This window comes from Myxine glutinosa, chromosome 2 (assembly GCF_964187855.1).
Source record: "Myxine glutinosa chromosome 2, kmMyxGlut1.1, whole genome shotgun sequence".
Classification (NCBI taxonomy): Eukaryota; Metazoa; Chordata; class Myxini; order Myxiniformes; family Myxinidae; genus Myxine; species Myxine glutinosa.
In genome coordinates, this window is record NC_136262.1 from 24,530,484 (window position 1) to 24,543,390 (window position 12,907).

Genomic DNA, 12,907 nt, shown 5'->3' on the forward strand with positions numbered 1-12,907 from the left:
AGCGGCAGTCGATGGCTCAGGTGCACCTGGCTCAGGGACAGAATCACGTACGGTGGTGTCCAGCAGATGCGGGGAGGTCGCTCAGCGCTCGTGGGTCGCGACTTTGGTGGAGATGCCGGGGAGGTCGCTCAGCGCTCGGGAGGGTGGCGTCTTGTCCTTCCAAGCTCGGGGCGCATCTTACGTCACGTCCGGCGCGGGGCCGCGTATATCCGGCGGGGAGTCACGCCCTCGCTCGTTAGCTCCGCCCCATATGGCATCGGCCCATGGCTTCTCATTGGGTGCGGGGGTTACCGGCTCCGCCCTTGACGAGGGGCCGACAGGGAGCCCCCTTCTGGGTAACCCCGTCGAGCACATGTTCAATGGCGGCCAACCGAGCCGGAGTGAGGACGCAAAGCCGCTGTTGTTGTGGTTGTTGTTGGAGCTTCTTCATGGGGAAGAGATGCGGAGAGGTATGGGGAGGTCCTAAACTTCCTAACAGGTGCCATATAATCACATTCTGGTGCAACGAAGAGTCATAATTAATGGAAACAAGTCCTTAACTGACATAGATTAAGAATAACTAGCAAGATGTCCTATAATTGTCTACGTGTGGTGCGGGGGACCTGGGCACGACATTTAATGGGGGGATGAAGGGGAAGATCGGCTCTAATGGGTGTTGTTTACAGACAATGGGACTAGGGAATGGGGTAAGGGAGAGTTGGGGAGTATCGGAGAAAATAGGGGAATATTTACAAGCGGATATGGAGGCCAAATTCCATATTCGCAACAATATTTTAAATAAAAAGTTCTTGGAATATGAGCATCTAAGGGCCTAAGCATTAATAAAGTTATTACACACATGGTGAAAATCCAACAAATTCCTGAAAATAAATAAAAAATGACGTCATCACAAGTCAAACTAGAACGGTACTCCGTGTAGCGCACACCTCCGCCAGGCTGAACAGGTCACATTTTGTATCCCACTGAGAGGCCGGATCTGCATCCGGACCAAAACCAAAATGTATTCGGCTTGTTCTCGTCACCTACCCAACTCATCCACCAAATTCTGTCATAATCTGTCCACAACTTTTTGACATTGTGACATACTGCGTTGGGCTTCGATTGTAACGCCCGAGCCTGTCGAGGGTACAACAACAGCCTCAATCCACTTTGAGTGAGCACCAACGACGACAAGGAACAACTTACCGAAGAAAGGTCCAGCATGATCAATATGTAACCTCGACCAAGGTTTACCTGGCCATGACCACATTTCAAGTGGTGCTCCCGGTGGTGACTTAGCATTAACCTGACATGTGAGACAATGACGTACGCAGGTTTCTATGTCATCATCTAACTTTGGCCACCACCGTGAGCTCTGGCTACAGTTTTCATGATGTCCATCCCAGAGTGAGCATCATGTAGTTCTGACAATATTGTCTCACGTAGTTTAGGTGGGATGATGATACACTCCCCCAAAGGAGGCAATCCATGTCAACTGACAACTCGTCCTTCCTGTTTAGATACGGTTTACCTTCACCTGTACAAGATGACCAATCACCCGACAGGACACAGCGTCTGACATGCGACAATGTAGGATCGTCGCTCGTACCTCTTGCAATTTGCTTTGCAGTGACAGGTGCTTCCTCATGAACAACGGGAGACAGTAGAATGAGTAGATGAACAACATTACCGGGTATAGGTGGTTCCTCAATGGTTTGCGGAAGCGGTAGACGACTCGATGCGTCTGCACAATACATTTCATGTCCTGGCCTGTACACAAGCTTGTAGTCATAACCAGCAATGGTTAGAGCCCAACGTTGCACACGACCATATGAAGTCGGTGATACTACCTTATCCTCCTCCAACAGACCGAGGAGGGATTTGTGGTCAGTTTCTAATATGAAATGTCGGCCATAAAGGTACCGGTGCATTTTACCTACTCCAAAAATGCAAGAAAGTGCCTCGCGGTCAACCTGCCCGTACCGACGTTCCGTACTTGAGTTTCCTCGATGCATGTGCAACAGGTTGCAAAAGACCAGCATCGTTTGTTTGCAATATTACACAACCTATTCCGCAATATGAACTGTCACAGCTCAACGTGAGCTCTTTCGTAGGGTCGTAATGTACAAGCAATGGTGACGTACATAACAGGGTTTGTGCATCCCTGAAAGCCTTTCCTTGAGCAGAACCCCATTTCCAATGAACACCTTTGCGCAACAAAATGTTCAACGGTTCCAAGACAGTACTCAGGTTTTGTAGGAAATTACCAAAGTAGGTTAACATTCCGAGAAAAACCCGAAGCTCAGACACCTTGGTGGGAGTGGGAGCTCTCTTGAGAACTTCCACTTTAGCCGGTGAGGGCAAAATGCCTTTCCGCGTAATGCGATGACCCAAGTACTCAACCTCAGGGGCCATGAAGACACATTTCTCACGACGGAGACGAAGACCTGCACTGGAGAGACGGCTTAGCACTTCATTCAGGTTCTGGAGGTGTTCCTGGGCTGACCAACCGGTCACCAATACATGCTCCTGAAACACAACCGTGCGGGGTACAGTTCTTCATAAGCTTCTCCATTTTTTGCTGGAAAATGGGCGCGGTGGACTGAATGCCAAAAGGGCATCGATTGTACACGAACAGTCCACGGTGTGTATTGGTACAGGTGAAAGTTTGAGATTCGTCTGAAAGTTCCATTTGTGCATAAGCATTAGTCAGGTCTAACCTTGTGAATGTCTCACCTCCCATGAGAGACGTGAACAGGTCCTCAGCTTTGGGCAGAGGATATCCATCCAGTTTTGAATGATGATTTATGGTAGTCTTGTAGTCCCCACAGATACGTAAGCTCCCATCAGCTTTCAGCACCGGTACAATTGGAGCAGCCCAGTCGGAGTATTGAACTGGGGCGATGATTCCTTCATCGAGAAGATGATCGAGCTCCTGCTCAATCTTTGCTCGCATCATGTACGGTACAGGTCTTGCCCTTTGGAAAATAGGCCTAGCCTCGGCATCCACATGAATCTTAACCTTGGTGCCTTAAAAAGTGCTCACACCATCACAAAATAGATCAGGATACTTGTCGACAATCGATGCGCATCCAGCACTGGTGGACACACGGTTCACATTATGCCAGTTGAGTCTTTTGACCTTTAACCAGTCTCTGCCTAACAAAGCCGGACCCTTGCCCTTTGTGACAAGTCACCGTAAATCGTAATCGACGGACACAATGGCTGAGCCAATCAGAGGCACAATTTCGCTGGTATACGTCTTCAGTTTAGTCGACACAGGTGTGATCTCCGGAACCCCACCCTGTGGATACAGCGAGGTGAACATGCCTTCACACATGATTGATCTTGAAGCACCAGTATCGATCTTCATTTCCACAGGGGAATGATCTATTGTCACCGCCACAACAAACGGAGGTTCAGTATTCCTGGTGTCCACAGAGAAAACGGAATAATTCTCACCTTCGACTATGGCAGCGCCTGATGTGCTGTTGTTACGTGAAGCATGCGATCAGTTGGCTTTGCGTTGTCAGTGTCGACATTGACATGGTGAGTGAAAGAGGTGGGTCTGGGACATCGGGCTTACAGATGCCTCCTCTTCCCACAGCCATGGCACATGAATTGTTTATAACGACCTTGGAATGCACCATGTCCACCACCTCAACGCCAGCAGGTCATGCCGCCAGTCTTCTTGGGATGGTACATCTCGTGAGCAGATGGAGGTGGAGAAATCCGACTTTCTTGCTCTTGCTCATGCTCCTGCTCAAGCTCTTTCTCTTGCTCTTGCTCTTTCTCTTTCTCTTGCTCTTGCTCTTGCTCTTTCTCTTGCTCTTGCTCTTGCTCTTTCTCTTGCTCTTTCTCTTGCTCTTGCTCTTTCTCTTGCTCTCTCTTGCTCTTTCTCTTGCTCTTTCTCTTGCTCTTTCTCTTGCCCTTTCTCTTCATCTTTCTCTCTCTTTCTCTCTCTCTCTCTGTCTCTGTGTTCTATGCACAGCCACATCTTTTAAGTTACAAACTCCAAACTCGGGGTAAAAATACAACTTTGTGGGGTAAGGGGGTGGTGGGTAACTATACTATAACATAGGCTATATGGCTGCAGCCTCACATGGTATGTGGGGGAGGGTGGGAGTGGCATAAATTATCTAGGTAAATATACACCGTGTGGTGCCACCCGGTGGTGTATGTATACCAACAACACAATGTATTGTATTTTAAAAAATAAAACGTGCATGTAATATGATCACTTTAGGGTTTGCAAAGATGCGATAACAAATGCCTGAAAATTCAAAAATGACATCATCATAAGTCAAAAATGTTGCTGACTTGCTTATTATTCAATCATGTGACCTTGCATATGAACATTCACCACTTTTGAAGGTCTTGGGCCCACGTGCCGATTTTATTCTAGATGTCCCTTCATTCCTTTCATTTCCTTCTCGAGGTCTCTGTTGGTCGTCCAACCCTTGACATCCCATCAGGTGCCCAGCATATTGCTCTTTTCGGATGTTTGGCAAATGTAGGGAAAAAACGATTTTTCCTCCATTTGACAAACATCGTGTTCCACATCCCATGCGATTATCGCACTCTATTAACATGGAAAAGGTATCCTCACTTTTCTGGAGCATTTCTGAAAATCTGCTCATTGTAGAGCATTGCAAGATCTTCCATCACAGCATGGTTGAGATTGGCACCCAGGCGAGACAGCTAAGAGGCGAATGCACATATGTCTACGGTACCATGCCAGCCCTAGTCTTTCACTGCATCCTTTTCATTGCTATTTTGCAATCTCGCTCTGATTCGTAAATCATTCTTATTAAAACCGTCATATGTGGATTATCTTGATGTAGTCAATGCTATATCCCATCGAGAACATTGGAAAATATCTCATCATGTCATACGAGAACATCATGTTAAGTGGATGACATAAAAAAGGAAGGATATGGATTATTGATGTCTGATGTTATAAAAAATAAAAGCCTCATTATTTATATCTATTGGATACCCTGTAGTTATTAGATTTCTGTCTGCGACTCATTTGTTGACTTACATTCATGTCTAATATTACATCAAATATTGTTATTACCTTCGCTGATACTTCGTTGTTGAGACACTTGCAAATCATATGAAATGCAAAGGGATTTTTCAAAGCTTTTCATTTGCATTTTAACATAGTCTCACAGTTGGTCAATTTTTTTTCCAGGTTATCAAGGAAAGCCTCTCCCAAGACTGTTTGTGAGTGATGACATAATCGATGCCCGAATTCAACCATGACCGATGGAGAATATTGGTTGAATGAATAGGTTGAACTTCCAATGTTTGGTTTTGTATTTTTAAAATAATATTTAGGAAAACGTTCCACATTGTACGAGCATTTAAACTGATTACAAAATAGCACCTCTAGCTTCACTTTCTTCTGTTGTTACTTTGCTGCTATGTATGTGTATGTACACTACATGACCAAAAGTATGAGGACACCCGAACATCGAACATCTCTTTCCAAAATCATGGGCATTAATATGGAGTTAGTCCCCCCCCCCCCCCTCTTTGCTGCTATAACAGCCTCCAATCTTCTGGGAAGGCTTCCACTAGATGTTGGAACATTGCTGCGGGGATTTGCTTCCATTCAGCCACAAGAGCATTAGTGAGACCGGGCACTGATGTTGGGCGATTAGGCCTGGCTCACAGTCGGCGTTCCAATTCATCCCAAAGGTGTTCGATGGGGTTGAGGTCAGGCCTCTGTGCAGGCCAGTCAAGTTCTTCCACACTGATCTCGACAAACCATTTCTGTATGGACCTCGCTTTGTGCACGGTGCCATTGTCATGCTGAAACAGGAAAGGGCTTTCCCCCAAACTGTTGCCACAAAGTTGGAAGCACACAATCGTCTGGAATGCAATTGTATGCTGTAGCGTTAAGATTTCCCTTCACTGGAACGAAGGGGTCTGGCCTGAACCATGAAAAACAGCCACAGACCATTATTTTTCCTCCACCAAACTTTACAATTGGCACTATGCATTCAGGTAGGTAGCGTTCCCCTAGCATCCGCCATACCCAGATTAGTCCGTGAGACTGCCAGATGGTGAAGCATGATTCATCACTCCAGAGAACGTGTTTCCACTGCTCCAGAGTCCAATGGTGGTGAGCTTTACACCACTCCAGCCAACGCTTGGCATTGAGCATGGTGATCTTAGGCTTGTGTGTGGTTGCTTGGCCAATGGCCATGGAAACCCATTTCATGAATATCCCGACGAACAATTGTTGTGCTGACGTTGCTTCCAGAGGCAGTTTGGAACTCAGTAGTGAGTGTTGCAACCAAGGACAGACGATTTTTACGTGCTTCGGCGGTCCTGTGTGTGGCTGCATTCTGTGAGCTTGTGTCGCCTAACACTTCGCGGCTGAGCTGTTGTTGCTCCTAGACGTTTCTTGGTGGTTGAATTCAGTGCCCTGGTATGCAAATCCTGCTAAAATTGAAAGTCAATCAAATGAAAATTGAGGATTTTAGAAATCTGGCCTATGTTGACCTTTTGGCCTATGTTGACCTCAAAAATACTTGGTTGAATTTATTGACCAGATATGCAAATCATCTTAAAATTTCAAGTCAATCGGATGAAAATTCAGGCTTTTAGAAATCTGGCCTATGTTGACCTTTTTTGCCTATGTTGACTTCAAAAATACTTGGTTGAATTTATTGACCAGATATGCAAATCCTCTTAAAATTTCAAGTCAATCAGATGAAAATTGAGGATTTTAGAAACATGGCCTATGTTGACCTTTTGGCCTATGTTGACCTCAAAAATACTTGATGGTTGAATTCAATGGCCAGATATGGAAATCTTCTTCAAATTTCAAGTTAATTGGACGAAAATTGAGGAATTTTAGAAACTTGGCCTATGTTAACCTTTTGGCCTATGTTGACCTTTTAGTCTGTTAACCTCAAAAATACTTGGTGGTTGAATTCAGTGACTATATATGCAAATCCTCTTAAAATTTCAAATCAATCGGATGAAAATTGAGGATTTTAGAAATCTGGCCTATGTTGACCTTTTGGCCTATGTTGACCTCAAAAATACTTGGTTGAATTTATTGACCAGATATGCAAATCATCTTAAAATTTCAAGTCAATCGGATGAAAATTCAGGCTTTTAGAAATCTGGCCTATGTTGACCTTTTTTGCCTATGTTGACTTCAAAAATACTTGGTTGAATTTATTGACCAGATATGCAAATCCTCTTAAAATTTCAAGTCAATCAGATGAAAATTGAGGATTTTAGAAACATGGCCTATGTTGACCTTTTGGCCTATGTTGACCTCAAAAATACTTGATGGTTGAATTCAATGGCCAGATATGGAAATCTTCTTCAAATTTCAAGTTCATTGGACGAAAATTGAGGAATTTTAGAAACTTGGCCTATGTTAACCTTTTGGCCTATGTTGACCTTTTAGTCTGTTAACCTCAAAAATACTTGGTGGTTGAATTCAGTGACTATATATGCAAATCCTCTTAAAATTTCAAATCAATCGGATGAAAATTGAGGATTTTAGAAATTTGGCCTATGTTGACCTTTAGGCCTATGTTGACCCCAAAAATAGCTGGTGGTTGAATTCAGTGTCCTGATATGAAAATCCTCTTAAAATTTCAAGTTAATTGGATGAAAATTAAGGATTTTAAAAATTTGACAATGTTGGTGACCTTTGTCCTATATTGACCTTTTGACCCCAAAAACAATAGGCTTCTTGCTTATGACCAACTCCACCATTTGGTGAAGTTTGGTGAAGTCCGATGAAAATTGTGACCTGTAGGCGACTGACATACAGACAGACAAACAGGTAGAATAACGCAAAAGACCAACCAATATACTTGAAAAATCTTCGATTTTCGCAAGTACTAAATACAACAGTATTAAGGATTTGAAAGTGGAGTGAAGAATGTTGAGGAAGCATACAGAAGAGGGCAACAACAAAACATGGTCAAAAAGAAAGTTGGGAGGGTCTGGGGGAGGCCGGAACCTGAAGATTGATTGCATGTTCAATGTATAGGTTATGTCCAAAAAATAAAATGATTTTTCTGATCATCCCTACGTTTGTTAAGTGACATATAATCAATATTTTCTGTTTTATAGCAGCTTGCATATTTATTGGCGCTGAGGAAGCGCCTCTAGCGATTGACTTCCAGCCAGTGTAACGCTAATTCCTGTCACAGGAATTCTGAGATCATATAAGTGGGCGTGGCAGTTCCTGATTGGTTCGTGTTGGGGGACTTCTGGGAGAGGCTTCATAAACAAATATCCACCATTTTATTAACTCGCATAGCTTTGAGGCCTGCTTAGTTAGGCCCGTGCTGTCTTTCTCCCTCACACAGGTTTATTTCAATTCTAATTCGATATATCATTTCATTTTTAACAGCCGCTAACATAGTTTTAGACTCGGTTGAAAAAATTGCCAAGATATATTTTTTTTAAATCGCTGCACGGTCGGTCATACACCGCCTAAAATAACAGACGGGAAAATGGCGAGATATATTAAAAATTCGTGGCGGACTTTCCAATTCCTTTGCATTAATTAAATAAAATAATTCTGTATACTGATTTTTATTGTCATATTCTTCATTATGCCTATGTACTCTGAAATAATGAGGAATCGGGAATAACAAAAGTGGATATGTCAAATCTTACTCGATCCCATATTACATGTACTTTCATTGCATACAAATTATACTTCCTCCTAGAAATTCCATGCCCGAACCTCAGCGCAATCCAAGAGGATTCACTTGTTACTTCAACAAAACGAAAAGGCAATGGGAACGAAAGAAGAAGAAGAAGAAGAAGAAGAAGAAGCAGAAGAAGAAGAAAGAAAAAAAAAAAGTACAATGCATTCCCCGTATCGTGGTTTCATTGCATACTTAACGCTGTGGCTTTGTTTTGCAAATAATGCCATTTTGTGAGGTCGCTTTGATGTTTGTCAAATGCTTTGAAGCAAATTTCATCCAAGCAAAGTTTTTCATGATCTGGATAATTTCAGAACTCAAAGTGAGGCTTTTCAAGTTTGAATTGTCGGTGTTGGTAATGGTGAAGACAAAATGATGCATTTAACATTTCACAAAAGGCAAGTGGTATGATTAATACAAGGCTAAATCAAAGTTATCTTCTTCCCACAGCTGTTACCATCTATTTTACTCCCGTGCTTTCACAAGAGCAATGCTGTCATTACATTAAAATATACAACGGAACTGTTTTAAAAACAGCCAATTACTAAGCTGCTTGCACTTCATGAAAGTGACTTTTAAACAGGGAGCTATGGAAGCACAATTCCCTGCGTCTCCCCTGTGCAACTGCTACTTCAGCTCATTACTACAATGTCATAAATCATAATAATATACAAATTATATGTCGCAAAGATTTGCGATCCCAAAAGTGCTCTTGTTCGGATTGAAAAAAAAATGGTCATACTGTACACAGTAAGAACGGAGATGTGGAGTGCCAGTACTTTGGGCCTACAAATCGGTATAAATGCTTTTGATTTTTTTCAGCAATTAGATTATATATATTAGCAACGGTACCCTAACCCTACGGGCGGGGCTCCAATTGGGAAGCCCAAATTAAAAGGTAAAATATCAGAAATTTAAGGCTTTTTTATTTTAAACGATTTATATAAACATCCGTTAAATCATATCACACGCAAAACATCAAAATCTAAACAGTATTTGAAGAATTTCAATAAAAGCCACATCACTGTTCACATCGGTAAATATTGTTACGCAACTGTGATTAACACCACAGTTACGGATGGCCGATTTGCGAGACTTTAACTCCCGAGGCGAAAACTCAATTGCGGATTCAAGTTCAACACAAACGCGCGGAATGGCGGGACACAGCGAAGGCTCCGCAACCTTACCTATTAAAATCAAACACCCAGGAAAACTGCGTTCAGATATATATACAGAAAATAATATAAGGATTTATTATCGAATAGTAATACAGTGAAAAAGCCGCGCCGGTAAATCTAATAACTCTAAATCGGGACGTCCCCACACGACTGACAGCAAACACGATACGAGGGAGATTATGAATACAAAAATAACACGTCACGTCGTTCAAATGTACGCGGATGCGGCTTATCTGTCTTTCGTCGTCTTGATGGCGGCCGTCCACACCGCTCCTTTTGGCCCGATCGCACACCACCAGGTCCTTCGCTCCAAGCTCCACGAGGCCCCGCTCCAAGCACCACGCGTCCGACGCGTGGCCAGCAGCTTCACACGAGGACGATCTCCACAAGGCCCGTGCACCAATGGTTCAACGGAGGGCTCGACTTGCAACGAACTGCTGCGAACTGCCGCGTGCTCTGTGGGCTTGGTGTGTGAACGAACTCTCCACCAACTGCCTTCGGGGAGCTTTTCCACCAACTGCCTTCGGGGAGCTTTTCCACCAACTGTGTCTCTGCGTCGACTGTGTGCTCCAACCAACTCCTACGAACTCTCTGGTGTCTGCCTGCGTCTGCCACGAAATGGCGATGGCGTCCGACCGTCGCATATATTGGTGGCCGATGACGTCACATTGGCGCACTCCTCAGCCAATCACAGCCTCCCAACTCGCCCAGGTCACGCCCTCTGCGGCATGCGACTCCTGACATCTCCCGTCCGCGACCCCCCCCCCGCGGTCGTTTTGTAACACGTAACACGCGAGGTTGGTAGGCCTTTGAGGTGCGAACGGCGGCGGCCAACCGTGGCGGTGTTTTTGGCCTGGTTTCCTGTCTATTTATTACGAAGTCAATGTCAGGGAAAGGGAATTATTTAATGTTGCGCTAAGGACCTAACTAATGTTTATGTGGTTTGCAGTGCCATAATGGACAAAGGTTTGACTACCAGGTGAGACTCACAGGGGCGTTACCTTTAATCCCTCACTATTTAACACTCGGACCTCCAGGTAGATCCACAATCATACATCTTACCCCGACAAACGCCTAAACATCAAGAACTTATTACATGTAGAGTCCCTGTCACGACAGCCGAATACCTACCTATTCAGATCTACCTAGCTCTAGATATTGCTCTACCAAATTCATAACAATATTATTCCATCGTGTTTGGAAAAACTGGAAAATTGGAAAAATTGGAAATTGGAAAAATTGGAAAAACAATATAGCCTATTTTACTCAAGGGGTCCCAGGATTATCCACACAAAATTTCGTTGCGATCGGTTCAGCCGTTTTTGCGGTACCTGGGAACAGACAGACAGACAGGCATTTGGTGAATTATAGCAAGATATATACTAGCAGAAGTACCCGGTGTTGCCGGGCAGGCAATGGGGAGGAAAGGGGGGGGGGAGGCAGGAGAGGGAGGGGTGAGGAAGGGAGTGGGGGGAGGGGGAGGGATGTGAGGGGAGAGGGAGTGGAAATATATACTACATTACTACATATACATATTTGGGGGGGGGGGGGGCTTTGGCAGGCTCCTCCGTTTTGGGGGAGGGAGGATGAGAAGGAGAAATAAATTACCCGTGCAAAGAGTGCTTTAACCTCAGTGTTGCCCAGGTAAAAATAGGAAATTGTAATACCCTCTGCCACCATCACCAGGTGGCGCTATACGGTACACATTTACATAGAGAATTTACGCCCCTCTAGTGGTCCCCCACACCCCCGAATGAGGCCACGGCCACATAGCCTATGTTACCCCCCCCCCCCTCCCAGACAAAGTTGTATTTGTATTTGCGAATGTGTACTTGTATATAACTGTCATTAATTTAAAAAGGCTTAGGCACAATCAAGCGATTTTATTTTTAAAACTCCAAAAAAACGAATTTTTTTGGGGCCTAAAACACTCGCAGGCACTCACTGATGAACCTCTGAAAGTTTGAGGAAGATCCGTTCAGCCAACTCTGAGAAAAATGGCGACACACAGACCAACATCTCTCTTATATACTGTAGTAAGAAGACTAGCAGAAGTACGCGGCGTTGCCGGGCGGGGGGGGGGGGGGGGGGGAGGGGAAAGGGGAAGGGGGGAAGGGGGAGGGGGAAAGGGAGGGAGGGGGAAAGGGAGGGGGGTAGGAGGGGATTGGGGGGAAGGGGAGGGGATGGAGGAGGAAGGGGAGAAGAGGGGGGAAGGGGAAGGGAGGGGGGAAGCAGGAGAGGTCGGGGGTTCATATATATGCTGGTGGGTGATGCCAATCAGGAAGGAGAAGAAGCCATACTACCAACATCGTACACTTCCGGAATAGTTTGATTTATTTGTATTCAAATGTCTGGTGATTGTTTTGTATTTATTTATGCGAATGTGTACTTGTATATAACTGTCATTAATTAAAAAGGTGTAGGCACTATTGAGCGATTTTTATTTTAAAACTCAAAAAAACCAATCTTTTTTTTTTTCATAATTTTTTTTTGTCTTAAAACACTCCCATGCACTCACTGAAGAACTTCTGAAAGTTTGACGAAGATCCGTTTTGCCATCTCTGAGAAAAATGGCAAAACACATGCAGACAGACAGACAGACATCTCTATTAGGCAAGATAAAAAAAAAGAGTTGGTGATCGTCCCCGCCCGACCCTACGAAACACACCCGACCCGAAACTTTTTTTATTTTTTATTTTGAAAAAAATCATTCAAAAACGATCTTTTCACAGTCAAATTTGGCGCCGTCTGCACCGCATGCTGCGCAGTGCGTGCTGCGCAGAGCGTCGCAAGTGCCTCAGGCAACTTCACCCATTTTACGTTTGCCATTCATGGCGGCTATTGTGTGAGCTTTTTCCCGCTGAAATCTGTATCGATTCGTGCTAGAATCGGCTTGAAATGCCTATTGTGATCGCATCAATAGCCCGTGAGGGCTCTTCCAAGACGGTGAAGGACTGGTTTTTTTTTTTGTATACAAGATCGAGGCTCGTGAAAGAGCGAACATTAATCACACAGAAAGACAGACACATAAAACAAATAACATCGGGAGCG

At 44.2% G+C, this 12,907-nt stretch overlaps 1 long non-coding RNA gene across 1 annotated transcript; it reads left to right on the top strand.

Moving 5' to 3' along the window:
* Positions 1-333: 333 nt before the first annotated feature.
* Positions 334-8,559, top strand: LOC144890873 (uncharacterized). The gene is made up of 2 exons (XR_013622546.1): positions 334-449; positions 5,177-8,559. It is a non-coding gene; the product is annotated as an uncharacterized LOC144890873 (long non-coding RNA).
* Positions 8,560-12,907: the final 4,348 nt, after the last annotated feature.